Below are 14,410 nucleotides of genomic sequence, written 5' to 3' on the forward strand. Positions count from 1 at the left end.
AACCGGTACCGGGGTGCGAACCCAGAAGGCCTATTACCAACGACTTATTCGGCACAAACAAATGAATTTTATTTTAACTTATACGTCACAGAGCAATCGATTTCGATCGTGCTTTTTTTTCTCCATTGGATGGTATGGCAGTGGCGACCCGGTCGTCAACTAGGAACAGCCAATCGAATGTCTTTTAAATTGTTATCACACGTATGTATGATATTAGTGTTTTTTTTTTTTTTTTTTTTTTTTTAAATAATGAATGATGTTCTTACTAACGGGTGTGAAATAATATTTATTTATTTATTTATTATTAGTATTATTTTTTTAAACTTTTGTTTTGCTTTTTATTGTTTTTTTTTGTTGTTTTTCTTCTTTTTTTGCTATTTTATTTTATTATTTTTTGCTTTTTGAAGAAAAAGAAAAACGATTTTGGTTTTTGGGGCGGGGTATCCCAGGTAACACCTAAGCCAATACCTGTGCTCCACTAAAGTTGTCGTTCTTGGAGAGAGAGAGAGCTCTCCCGTTTCTCCCGCGTGTCTGTGAGAACGTGCGTGGCGCGTGGCCCTCTGCTGGCGGAGATTCCTGAAGACTACTTCACATTAAAGCGATATTTGGGAAATGCCGTTATGAGCGTAACGCCAATATTTGGCCAGACAATATGCGGGGGTTTGTCTTTTGTTTTATCACACGTCCACACGGTGTTTAGATAAAGATATCGACCGCCGTGCGTATTAAAGTCATATCAAACACACTGGCTTCATCCGAAAAATAGTTGTATTCGGTGCTGTCAATGTTTTCGTCCTTTTGACTACAGGAATTTTACGGTTTCGTGCATTGCTTTTTTTTGGTGATTTAGTATCATATTTTCATAGATATCGAAACTAAAATAAAATAAAAAGGAAGTTAAATCACTAAACTGATTTTATCAAGTAAAAGATGAATGAATACCTGGTATTTATAATGTTGAATTGTTAGTGAAGGAAGGAAATGTTTTATTTAACGACGCACTCAACACATTTTATTTACGGTTATATGGCGTCGGACATATGCTTAAGGACCACACAGATATTGAGGGAGGAAACCCGTTGTCGCCCCACCCCATTCCCAGACAAATTCATCTTTCAGTTTAGACTGACGCCGTATAATCGTAACTAAAATGTTTTGAGTGCGTCGTTAAATAAAACATTTCTTTCTTTTTCCTTCTTTCAGTTTAGAAGTACCATTTTGTCTAGCTGGAAAATGTCTATAGCCTTTATTGTATCACTAGGCACTGTCCTGGCATTTTCTTAAGATTGTCGCACAAAGCCTGGACATGTTCTAATTTTTGTGAATGCTTTGAATCACTAACAATTCGGGGCGGGACATAGCCCAGTGGTAAAGCGCTCGCTTGATGCGCGGTCGGTTTGGGATCGATCCCTGTCAGTGGCCCGTTGGGCTATTTCTCGCTCCAGGCAGTGCACCACGACTGGTACATCCTATCTATGGGATGGTGTATATAAAAGATCCCTTGCTGCTAATCGAAAAGAGTAGCCCATGAAGTGGCGACAGCGGGTGTCCTCTCTCAACATCTGTGTGGTCCTTAACCATATGTCTGGCGCCATATAACCGTAATTAAAATGTGTTGGGTGCGTCGTTAAATAAAACATTTCCTTCCATCCGTCCGTCCATTCGTTTGTTCATTCATTTGTTCGTCCGTCCGTTCATTTGTTTATTCGTTAATTCCTTTATCCATGCCACCATTGACTGATCGTACAGACAAAGCCGGACCCACTCACTGTCAGGTGTATAACAAGTTACGAGGTCAGTGAAGCGTGGAATATAATAATGTGAACACACCAAGCAGTGAACGGCGGTGTGCCTGTCGTCTTAATGACATCTCCCCGCACAGATCAAAGCGTCAGGTGTTTACAGCCGAATTATTAAAACTACAATATACTTCCCATTGTTATGACATCTTTTATGACAACTCAGCGTATATACCTGTCGGCGGTCACAGGTTTATTTGTAGAAATGTACATTTCAGAAAATTGGAACATAAAAGATATTAACAACAGATAACGTCCAGTATACTGCACGACGTTAAGAAATGGAGCGCTAAATTTAAAAAAAAGGGTTTTAACGAATTAATTTAAAAAATAATAATAATAAGGAAATGAAAATAAAGAAGCAAAACAACAACAATAACAACAATAACAAGCCCAATAGTAATACTGATTTATGTAATTATTTTGGTAGAAATTATGTATTGTCTCCACATAAGTTACTCCTACACATTAGCAGCAGAAGGAAGGAAGGAAATGTTTTATTTAACGACGCACTCAACACATTTTATTTACGGTTATATGGCTAAGGACCACACAGATATTGAGGGAGGAAACCCGATGTCGCCACTTCATGAGCTACTCTTTTCGATTAGCAGCAAGGTATCTTTTATATGAACCACCCCATAGACAGCATAACATATACCACGGCCTTTGATGTACCAGTCGTGGTGCACTGGCTGGAGAGAAAAATAGCCCAATGGGCCCACTGACGGGGATCGATCCCAAACCGACCGCGCATCAAGAGAGCGCTTTACCATTGGGCTACGTCTCGCCCCCTAGCAGCAGACGGTGTTTCTTGACCACTTTCCCACAGGGAAAATAGCACGACCTTTCAAAAATAGAGAGAGAGAGAGAGAGAGAGAGAGAGAGAGAGAGAGAGAGAGAGAGAGAGAGAGAGAGAGAGAGAGAGAGAGAGAGAGAGAGAGAGAGAGAGAGAGAGAGAGAGAGAGTAGCTTTTTAACATGCCCCTTTACCACTAAGCTTTCGGGCATCTTTCATATTTAGAGAATAGATTTCAATATTAAATTACCAAAATAAATCTAATACAAAAATAAAAGGCATACATTTGTTTAAAAAGAGACAATTTTGTTATATTTTGTTTGGCAAATTGAAAGTATTAGAGTTATTGGGTGCAAGGAAACACCGTTTGTTCATTCTTTTCCTATCTCGTACGGAGTAGCTGTTATGAGTATACAAATATTTGCTTTCCTCCAAACCCCACCGACGAAGTGTATGTAAACAGAGGAAATATTAGTAATATTTCTGTATATATCCATCTGTCATCTTTAAAGACATTAGTCATAAGCGGGGGAGACGAAGGTTGGGGAGGCGTGGGCTTCCTTTTCTCGTCCACGTGCGTAAATACATTTCCGGTTGTCCACTCATTCGTTATAACACAAAACAAGTATACTCTGTAGTCAGTTCCTGTAGGACATAAACAACACATGCGCGCGCGCGCACGCACACACGCACACACATGCACGCTCAAACGCATACACGGGTACAGATAGGCAGGAACAGAGAGCGATAAACACGGGTGTGAGCTGGGGGTTTCGGACATACTCCCCCCCCCCCCCCCTTCTCAATTGAGGCAAAGGTTCGCGTCACGTAACTATGACATTTAGTTACAGTGCAATATTAGACTAGTTATATAGTTAAACGTTTGTTTTGTTTAACGACACCACTAGAGCACATTAATTTCTATTTATATAGGTGTCCAGGAAAAATGTAGATAAATAGTCCCTAGTCCGTTAGGTTCATATTCCACCAACCACTCCGACCCCCAACCCACCCCATGTCCAGACCACGCTACTCCCCTGAATAAAGATATACGGACAGACAGACACACATACAGACAGACATTGCATGATAATATCTATGACTCAGTTGCAGGTGTTCGTAATGGATTAAGACGGTACTTAATCCTAGAGGCAGTATTACGTATATATACCGTCAATACCACAGAGCGCTAATAAATTTCAACGCATATTCAATATCGTGTAATATAGACGGTGTCTATTAATCTTTGAACTGACGGGCCCGTCACGCCGGGGGATTTGTCGTTTTATTAAAATACACCCTGCAATACACACACGGATATATATCAAAGACGATTTTTGACAGTTTATTACAATGCAGACGAAAAGCGCGCCACTTTTGTATTCGATTTTGCGAGGCGAGAATGTGGAATTTGATAGCAAAGTCCTTTTATGTGAAAAGTGAAATAAACAGGCCTGTTTTGAAATGTACAACATCGGGCTTGTAGTTTGCAGCAAACCGAATAACAGAAACATATTATTGCTAATCCAAGTACTTGCTTTTCGTTGTACCTTTGTGAGAAGAGGATTAAACTAATGTCGTATAGATAATATTCGACCGGCCTCGGTGGCGTCGTGGCAGGCCATCGGTCTACAGGCTGGTAGGTACTGGGTTCGGATCCCAGTCGAGGCATGGGATTTTTAATCCAGATACCGACTCCAAACCCCAAGTGAGTGCTCCGCAAGGCTCAATGGGTAGGTGTAAACCACTTGCACCGACCAGTGATCCATAACTGGTTCAACAAAGGCCATGGTTTGTGCTATCCTGCCTGTGGGAAGCGCAAATAAAAGATCCTTGCTGCCTGTCGTAAAAGAGTAGCCTATGTGGCGACAGCGGGTTTCCTCTAAAAACAGTGTCAGAATGACCATATGTTTGACGTCCAATAGCCGATGATAAGATAAAAAATCAATGTGCTCTAGCGGCGTCGTTAAATAAAACAAACTTTACTCTTTTTTTTATAGATAATATTCGATGCGACTTTACGCAGTGGAAAGTGGGGCAATGGGGATTGAGTGGGGATGGGGCGATAGGGTTGGGTGGGGGTGATGGTGGGGGTGGGTACATTATAATTATTATCCAATTGCTCATCTCTGAACCTGGCCAATTGTTCAAAATATAGTTAAATAATTAACCCTGGGTTAGTCTTAATATTTTTCTCTTAATTAATTTTTTGCATAAATACTAAAATAAACTGTTGATTGATTATGAGTGGATATCTTTGATTGTTCTAAAGCAAGCGACATCATCATGTTTTCAGTTATTACCGCTATTGATTCAGTCCTGGGTTTTGAAAATTCCCGTTAACCTCTGGTTAACTAACTAACTAACATTTTGAACAGTTGACCGATATGACCTTGGTCCTACTGAATCGTATTGGAGGTGGGTGGGCACTCCCATTGGGGACGGGGGGGGGGGGGGGGGGGGACGGGGGGGGGGGGCGCTGTCTATGATGCGACAGACAAACGTAAAAGGTGGGGAGGGGGGGAGTAAGCTTAGAGGGGAGGGACAGTGTGTGTGTGGGTGTGGGGCACTGACTGGAACTAGAAATAGCCTAATGGGTCCACTGACGGGGATCGATCCTAGACCGACCGCGCATCAAGCGAACGCTTTACCACTGGGCTACTTCTGTATATTAAACGTGTTTCTCGACATTCTAATGTATTTAAACTAAGTTTATTTAATTTACAAACCTGTAACACATTTGGATAAAGTTACAATTGAGTGAAACATGAGTCTGTGACTTTGAAATGGTGAAATACCCTCTAAACCAGACTAAAACTCGACTCCATAACTGTTACTTCTCAGACGCACGTGCGTTTTTAAAAGTATGAGAAATGCATTTTGTGATATTAAAAACACCAGGATGACCAAAAACACTTCGAATGTAAGGAAATTGGTAATCTAAACAATAAAATCTAAGTAAAGTATTTAATTGACGAAAAACGGTTATAATAGTCAAACGTATGCGCTAGTGTTTAAAAACTAGGATATATCCCTTTAAGGAGCCCAAACTCGATTTAGATCCCCGATAATGTAGATCGTACAGAAATAAAATTATGTATTAGGAAATAAAATGAAGTTTGACCCAATACAAATATTAGGACGATTAGAAACATATTTAAAAATACAATGTGTGACATTAAAATATTTCAGGCGCGTGTACGGGAATTTTACCAAGGGGGAGGCTCTATGTGATTTGCGTATTTATAGTGGTGTGTGTGTGTGTGTGTGGGGGGGGGGGGGGGACATGGAGGCATGCTCTCCCGGAAACTAATAATAAAAAAAAAACGTTTGCCTGAGCCGGGGGTGGGGGGGGGGGGAGGGGGGATGGAATATCTCGACCCACAAAACCCACCTCCTGCGCACGCGCCTAGTGTTAGTCAACAACATCATAACCATAGCAACAAACCCAGGGTAGTGTCTTTTCCTGACGCTTTTTGGTACCTGGTATCATGGATTATTAACTGTTTGTCACTAGGAAATGTAGCTGCTAATAAATTGATACAAGAGGCAGGTTTCTCCTTTTGTGCTATTTACATATCATGTATACGGAATGCAAAAACCTTCACCACTCGACACGGAAAGTACCGTCCCATCCGAACATGTTATTTCTGTCTGGAAAAGCTTCTCGTTGGGAAAGGTCAGGTCAGGTCAGAGCGTTTAACGTGCACATTGAGAGCAAGCTGTTGTAGCGCACGCCTGTCCTGGGCACAGATGCAGGCCTCGGCCGGCTCCTCCGTCTAGGACAGGTCGTTGACAAAGTAGTTGGTGTATTATTTATTAAATTCCCCGCACTGACTCTCCTCATTCCTGCAGCGGGAGATAATTCGATGCACGTGGTTTGGAACGCAAACACGGAACAATAAAAATCATACGTTGCACGTGCCTCCTGTTTAATCGTCGACAAAATGATGGTATGGTTCTCCCTGCCAAATTTCATTAGCGGAGCAGACCAATAAAACACGCTAACTATGTCTCGTGGTCCGTATTAGCTTGTTAAAGTGACAGTCCAGGTTCTAAAAGAAAACATACCTCTCATTCCAGTACCCTCCCCTCAATGTTGGTGAAGTTATGAATTTTAATATAGCAGACGTATGTGTGGTCCGCATGTACATATGTATGTGCGTCCGTGCGTGCGTGTGTGTCTGTGTATGTGTGTTTATGTGTGTATGTGAGAGTGCGTGCGTATGTGTGTGTGCATGTGTGTGCATGTGTGTGTGTGTATATGTGCGTATGTGTGTGTGTGCATGTGTGTGCATGTGTGTGTGCATGTGTGTGTGTGTGTGTGTGTGTGTGCATGTGTGTGTGTGTGCATGTGTGTGTGTGTGCATATGTGTGTGTGTGTGTGCATGTGTGTGTGTGTGTGTGTGTGTGTGTGACAGACAGACAGACATACAGAGAGAGAGAGAGAGAGAGAGAGAGAGAGAGAGAGAGAGAGAGAGAGAGAGAGAGAGAGAGTAATATAAGTAATATTATATGTCATGCATAATACAAAATCCACTACTATACAGAACTTGCCACCTGCACCCCTCCTCCCTTACCCCCGCTAGTTAAGGCCCTAGCCTGTGTCTGTAAGATGATAAATGCTAATTTACCACACGCATTGGACATAAACTACAAGCTGTATGAAACAATCAACTTTTATGACCTTTATTCTGATAGTAACTAACATGCCAGTTAATTGGTTAACTTGTACAAAACGCAACAGAGAAATCTATTATAATAATATCAGTTTCCCCTTTCATATTTTAGCTTCATCGTTTTAATGATCTTTGTCCTATAACAATAATTTCCAATTACAACGTTTTCTTCAACCATTTCACCCCAGTCTGTTTCTTTACAGGTTAATTATATTTCTTGTCATGTCGGTAGTTTATTTAAATAATATATTAAAAAACAAAATGTCACCTGCCACTCTTCGTTACTGTTTCATTTTAAAAATATGTATGTGTCAATTTTTCCAAGCCAGTTAGAAATTGAAACGAATTACATTGTAAATATCATCGGAAAGGGAAGGAATCTGTTATCGCGACACCTGAAATATCATCGATTAAGTTCAAAAAGTTTAGTTTTCTTTAACGAAGTTTGTTTTGTTTAACGACACCACTAGAGCACACTGATTTATTAATCATCGGCTATTGGATATCAAACATATGGTAATTTTTTTACACAGTCAGAGAGGAAACCCTCTACATTTTTCGATTAGTAGCAAGGGATCTTGTATATGCACCATCCCACAGACAGGATAGCACATACCACGGCCTTTGATATACCAGTCGTGGTGCACTGGCAGGAGCGAGAAATAATCCAATGGGGCCACCGACAGGGATCGATCCTAGACCGACCGCGCATCAGTCGTGCGCTTTACCACTGGGCTACGTCCCGCCCCTTTCTTTAACGACACCACTAGAACACGGTGAATTATTAAACATCGGTTACTGGATGTCAAACTTTTAATTATTCTGACATTTAGTCTGAGAGGAAGCTCACCACAAGTTTGTCCGTTAGCAGCTAGTGATATTTTGTAGACACTTTCCCACAGACAGGACAGCACATATCACGGCCTTTGATATTATTAGTCATGGAGCACTGGTTGAGATGGGAAATGTCTGATGATTATGACTGTAAGAGAACCCAGTGGTGTACTATGAATTGACCTATTGTTTTTCCTATTCCAGCCAAAGCTCAACGATTGCTATATCAAAATCCGTGGTATGTGATGTCTCATCTGTATAAAAATACATATAAAATTGCTGTTAAATGTTAGAGTAGCATATACAGAAGTAATTTGTTTAATCAGATCTCGAAAAGGAGAGAAGATACCTGCAATCGCCACATAACCTACTCCTTTCAATTATTAACAGGGCTGTATTAATTGCGCTTTTCCACTGACAGGACAACGCGTACCACAGTCTCTGACTGACCAGTCGTTAAACCACTAGTTATAACGGGAGAAAATATGTTTGAACCTCCAAGACGACTCGAACTTACAGCCGATGGCGCCGATTTTATCTGAGGTGCTTGCGTCGCAGGATCGAACCACCTCAGTGGGTCCATTCAACTGATTAGGTTTTTTTCTCGTTCCAACTAGTCAAAGGCCGTGGTTTGTGCTTTTCTGTCTGCGGGAAAGTGCATATAAAAGATCCCTTGCTACATTAAGAAAAATGTAGCGGGTTTATTCTGATGACTACGAGTCAGAATTACCAAATGTTTGACATCCAATAGCCGATAATGAATTAATCAATGTGCTCCAGTGGTGTTAAGCAAAACAAAAGTTTTTTATATGAGAGAAAAACCAAAATAAACGGATGATTTGTGCCAAATATAACGAATTATCATCACTGTATGTAATTATGCACTCCCGCTCCCTAACACCCCTGAGAATAAATTTAGCTCTTCTCGGCATATGGATATGCTATTTAAATGGCTCCCCATAATCCAAGTTAGGGGAGCAATTAATCACTCCCCTCAATTTGTTTCACATCAAAGTCTGAATACGGGTTATATTCGATACGAACCATTTATAACTTTCATCCCCGACCCAGCCACTGCAGGCACAGTGGAGCAGGGCTGGGGGTGGGTGGGGGGGGGGGGCTGGCGAACTCTAACCCCCCCCCCCCCCCCCCCACACACACACACCAGTAATTCTGAATAAAAAATATTATTGGTAGTAAGTCTTAAGGCAGAGATGAATTTTACTTGTAGAATGCAGGGAATTGCATTTCCGGACATCTAGTTTTCAAAATATTACCTCCGAAATCCCCTAGAAATTAATTTTGCGCCCTCGATCTCAGTCAGTCCCCACCCCCTCCGCCCCCGTAATGTCTACTTGCTTTCGCCGTGCCTGCACTGGCGATATTAGAAGTTGCGTCCGGGACGGACGTGCTTGAAGATCAAACTGATATAGATACGTAAACATCTAGTGAAATGAAATGAAGAGAGAAATAAACACTGAACACAGATATGCATGTTACAGGGTCGTTTCTGACTTTACTGCCTTTGTCACCTGCTTCCGGCTAATAAAGCTATTTAACGATAAAACGTTTTACATAGTAATAAAAGTTTCTTCCTTGGAATATCAGTTCCTGTATTTCCAATGCGTTTCCTAATGTCTGTAGAACTCTGCTCAAAATAAATTAGACCTCATATTTTTTTCTTCATACGTACAACATTATGAGGATGAAAAATCCGACCTGAGCTATTAAAATATACTGAAGAACAACAAAAAAGCAAATATTAATTTAGTTTTGTTCAATTTATTATTATTATTTTTTTTAATCCGTTTAGGGTTTTTTTTTTTATCTATAGTGTAAATGTTTTGTTCATTTTGACGGTCTGTTTATCAAATTAAATGTGTTATGAAAACAAATATATTCGCGTTTCTTTTGGTGTTCACTGTATTATAATGGCAATATTTCATTTAATTTCATTTTAACTTATGTTCGTGCTTATTAAGGTTCAAACACGCTGTCCTGGACACACACTATCTGGGCTGTCTGTCGGGGACAGCGGACTAGTTATTAGTTGTTAGTGGTTAGTGAGATACAAGAGGGTGTAGTGGCCTTACATCTATCTACCCACTGAGTTGTTACAACTCGTTCTGGGTGGGAGCCGGTACCGAGCTGCGAACCCTGTAGCTACCACACTATTAGAGCACATTAATTTATTAATCATCAGCTATTGGATGTGAAACATTTGGGGGTTTTCACATATTCTCTTAGAGAGGATACCCGCTACATGTTTTTTCATTCGTAGCAAGGGATCTTTTAAATGGACCATCCAGCAAACAGGACAGTACATACCACGGCCTTTGATATACCAGTTGTGGTGCACTGGGTGGAACGAGAAATAGCCCAATGGGTACACCGACGGGGATCGATCCGCTTTACCAGTGTGTTACGTCCTGCCTCTCAGAAAGTGTAATGCACCTTTAATATATAACAGTAATATACCTTTAATATATAACAGCAATGCACCTTTAATATATAACAATAATGCACCTTTAATATATAACAGTAATATACCTTTAATATATAACAACAATGCACCTTTAATATATAACAACAATACACCTTTAATATATAACAGTTATGCACCTTTAATATATAACAGTAATGCACCTTTAATAAATAACAGTAATGCACCTTTAATATATAACAGTTATGCACCTTTAATATATAACAGTAATGTACCTTTAATAAATAACAGTAACGCACATTTAATATATAACAGTAATGCACCTTTAATATATAACAGTAATGCACCTTTAATAAATAACAGTAACGCACCTTTAATATATAACAGTAATGCACCTTTGATATATAACAGTAATGCACCTTTAATAAATAACAGTAATGCACCTTTAATATATAACAGTAATGCACCTTTAATGTATAACAGTAATGCACCTTTAATATATTACTGCATAAGAGTCGTTACATTCCCACAGAACACAACCTCAAACACGTCCATTTGTGAATGTCAGTCAATATTAATCTTTAAAATATGACACAAATTACATCACAGACGGAAATAAATTATCTATTGTCATATACAGAATGAGTTCAGACGCAGATAACGTTTAAAGTTTGACGTGTTAGGATATAATAGCTATTAAATTGAAGTTTAACGTATTAACATAATACTCTTCTCTTTTTTTACGTAGTTTCATCAAACGCAGTAAAAAAAGAAGATAAAAGTAGCACGCACTCAAACGAATACGCACAAGTGAATATATACAAAAACACGCCCATGAACAGATACAGACAATCACATGCACGCACGCATGCACACACATATATTTATATCATATAATAGGTAGTGTATCCAATGCAATAAAGGTATGTGGGTTTTTTTCAGATCACATACTTTCAGAATTTGATAACTTCGCAAATTAGATGCAAATTAATCTCCGTATTTTTTAGTATTACATTAAACAAAAAATATCACTATTACTATTACTATTACTATTTATTAATTTAATTTAATTTAATTTTTATTTTTTATTTTATTTTATTTTTGTTTGAGAGGAGGGATGTTACATGACACTTTTACGTACATACAATATTTAACCCAAATCGTGTACTTAAAATACAGCTGTATTTAACAAATTATGACAATCTCTTTCATTATGAGGAGAAATAGACATTAACCCCATCTGCCAACAGTGTTACGTCACTGCAGATTACGTCACTTATTATGATTCACAATATGCTAATTAATTAATTAATTAATGTATGCACAGATACTCATACTAAAGTGTCATTAAACATATTAATGATGTGCTGGAAATGCAAATGAGTAGAGAATTCTCAGCAATAAATTAATACCAAATGAAAAACTGTATTTGCTATTAAGCTAATTTATTATGGTAGGCAACAGGTTGGAACTGGGCCCGTGCTTATAAAAACTTAAAGTCTAGACTTTAATAAAGTTCAGACTTTAACGTAATGCTATTTGAATGGCATTGCCATGACGTTAAAGTCTGGACTTCATTAAAGTCTAGACTTTAAGGTTTATAAGCACGGGGCCAGGTTGGATAGACTCATTTCTCAAAGTACTGTTCTTTATAATATTGATTACCCCACCCCTCTCGCTGAAACCGTTACGTTTTTCCCATTCCAGACAGTAATTTACGTATATTCGTATATCTCAATTTGAGGTATATTCTGTTCTGTGTTTAGGAAAGTGAATCTAAAAGATCAGAGTAGCCTATGTGGCGGCAGTATGATTTTTTTCTAGGGAGGGGTGCGACGTTTAAAAAGGGAACCTCGTGTGTTCAGGGAGGGGTGCGACGTTTAAAAAGGGAACGTCAAGTGTTAAAGGAGGGATGCAACGTTTAAAAAGGGAACGTCAAGTGTTAAAGGAGGGGTGCAACGTTTAAAAAGGGAACGTCAAGTGTTAAAGGAGGGATGCAACGTTTAAAAAGGGAACCTCGTGTGTTCAGGGAGGGGTGCGACGTTTAAAAAGGGAACGTCAAGTGTTAAAGGAGGGATGCAACGTTTAAAAAGGGAACGTCAAGTGTTAAAGGAGGGGTGCAACGTTTAAAAAGGGAACGTCAAGTGTTAAAGGAGGGATGCAACGTTTAAAAAGGGAACGTCAAGTGTTAAAGGAGGGATGCAACGTTTAAAAAGGGAACCTCGTGTGTTCAGGGAGGGGTGCGACGTTTAAAAAGGGAACCTCGTGTATTCAGGGAGGGGTGCGACGTTTAAAAAGGAAACGTCAAGTGTTAAAGGAGGGGTGCGACGTTTAAAAAGGGAACGTCAAGTGTTAAAGGAGGGATGCGACGTTTAAAAAGGGAACGTCAAGTGTTAAAGGAGGGGTGCGACATTTAAAAAGGGAACGTCAAGTGTTAAAGGAGGGGTGCGACATTTAAAAAGGGAACGTCAAGTGTTAAAGGAGGGGTGCAACATTTAAAAAGGGAACGTCAAGTGTTAAAGGAGGGGTGCGACGTTTAAAAAGGGAACGTCAAGTGTTAAAGGAGGGATGCAACGTTTAAAAAGGGAACCTCGTGTGTTCAGGGAGGGGTGCGACGTTTAAAAAGGGAACCTCGTGTGTTCAGGGAAGGGTGCGACGTTTAAAAAGGGAACGTCAAGTGTTAAAGGAGGGATGCAACGTTTAAAAAGGGAACGTCGAGTGTTAAAGGATGGGGTGCGATGTTTAAAAAGGGAAGGCCAAATGTTCAGGGAGGAGTGCGACGTTTAAAAAGGGAACGTCGAATGTTCAGGGAGGGATGCGACGTTTAGAAAGGGCACGAAGCGTATTTAACATGACCTATTATGTATACCGTAATCTTCCACAGAAATATCAAGTGTACAAGATATTACATGTTCTAAACTGAAAATCAATAACTGCATTGTATACATCTTCTAATCACTGAATTGTTCAGACACTTTCCAATTTCGGGGGTAGTGGTGGGGGTGTACTCACCCAGGACCCTCTCCTTAAATCCGCGCCTGTGGCGATGAGTTTTTTCTTCTTCTAAGACTCGAAACCAAATGTCAAAATAACGATAGTCTGATTAAGTAATGTGCTGCGGTATTATGAAAAGAAACATTACTTTACTTCATTAGTTATTGATTACAAACGAAATTAAATATTAACAGACGTCAAAGCGTACGAAGACGTAACGTGCAGACTAGTTAATTTATTTCTGTGTAGGAGGTAGAATGCAAAAAACCCAAAACAACAACCCAAAAACAACAACAATGAAAACAAATTACCAACGGTTACTAAAAACAATATCTTGGTAAACAATATTAAGTTGAGAGCTCGGCGTTTAGGGTGTATACTACCAAATCAAATCCCATAGATGACTATAATAACATATGTTGGTAAAACTCCTACCTGCAGCGTATCAATTAACATAAACGCCACGGATACAAGGAAATGTTTTATTTAACGACGCACTCAACACATTTTATTTACGGTTATATGGTGTCAGACATATGGCTAAGGACCACACAGATATTAAGAGAGGAAACCCGCTGTCGCCACTTCATGGGCTACTCTTTTCCACGGATACAAATACTACCACCCTTCACCCTCAAAGTGAATCTGAAAAAATGGGTGTCAAGCTGCTAATTTCTGAGATACATGTAAAAGGCTACTTGACACAGTGGTACTAGATGAAATAAAATTGCATACATTTTTTTTGCCCAGATGAAATTGTTTCTTTTTTTACAACCAACACACTCACATTTATCACCAATCACAAGACTTGCGGTGTTCACTTCTCTATCAAACGTTCGGTGCACGTCGAACTTTGACCCAGC

This window comes from Gigantopelta aegis, chromosome 14, assembly GCF_016097555.1.
Source record: "Gigantopelta aegis isolate Gae_Host chromosome 14, Gae_host_genome, whole genome shotgun sequence".
Taxonomy (NCBI): Eukaryota; Metazoa; Mollusca; class Gastropoda; order Neomphalida; family Peltospiridae; genus Gigantopelta; species Gigantopelta aegis.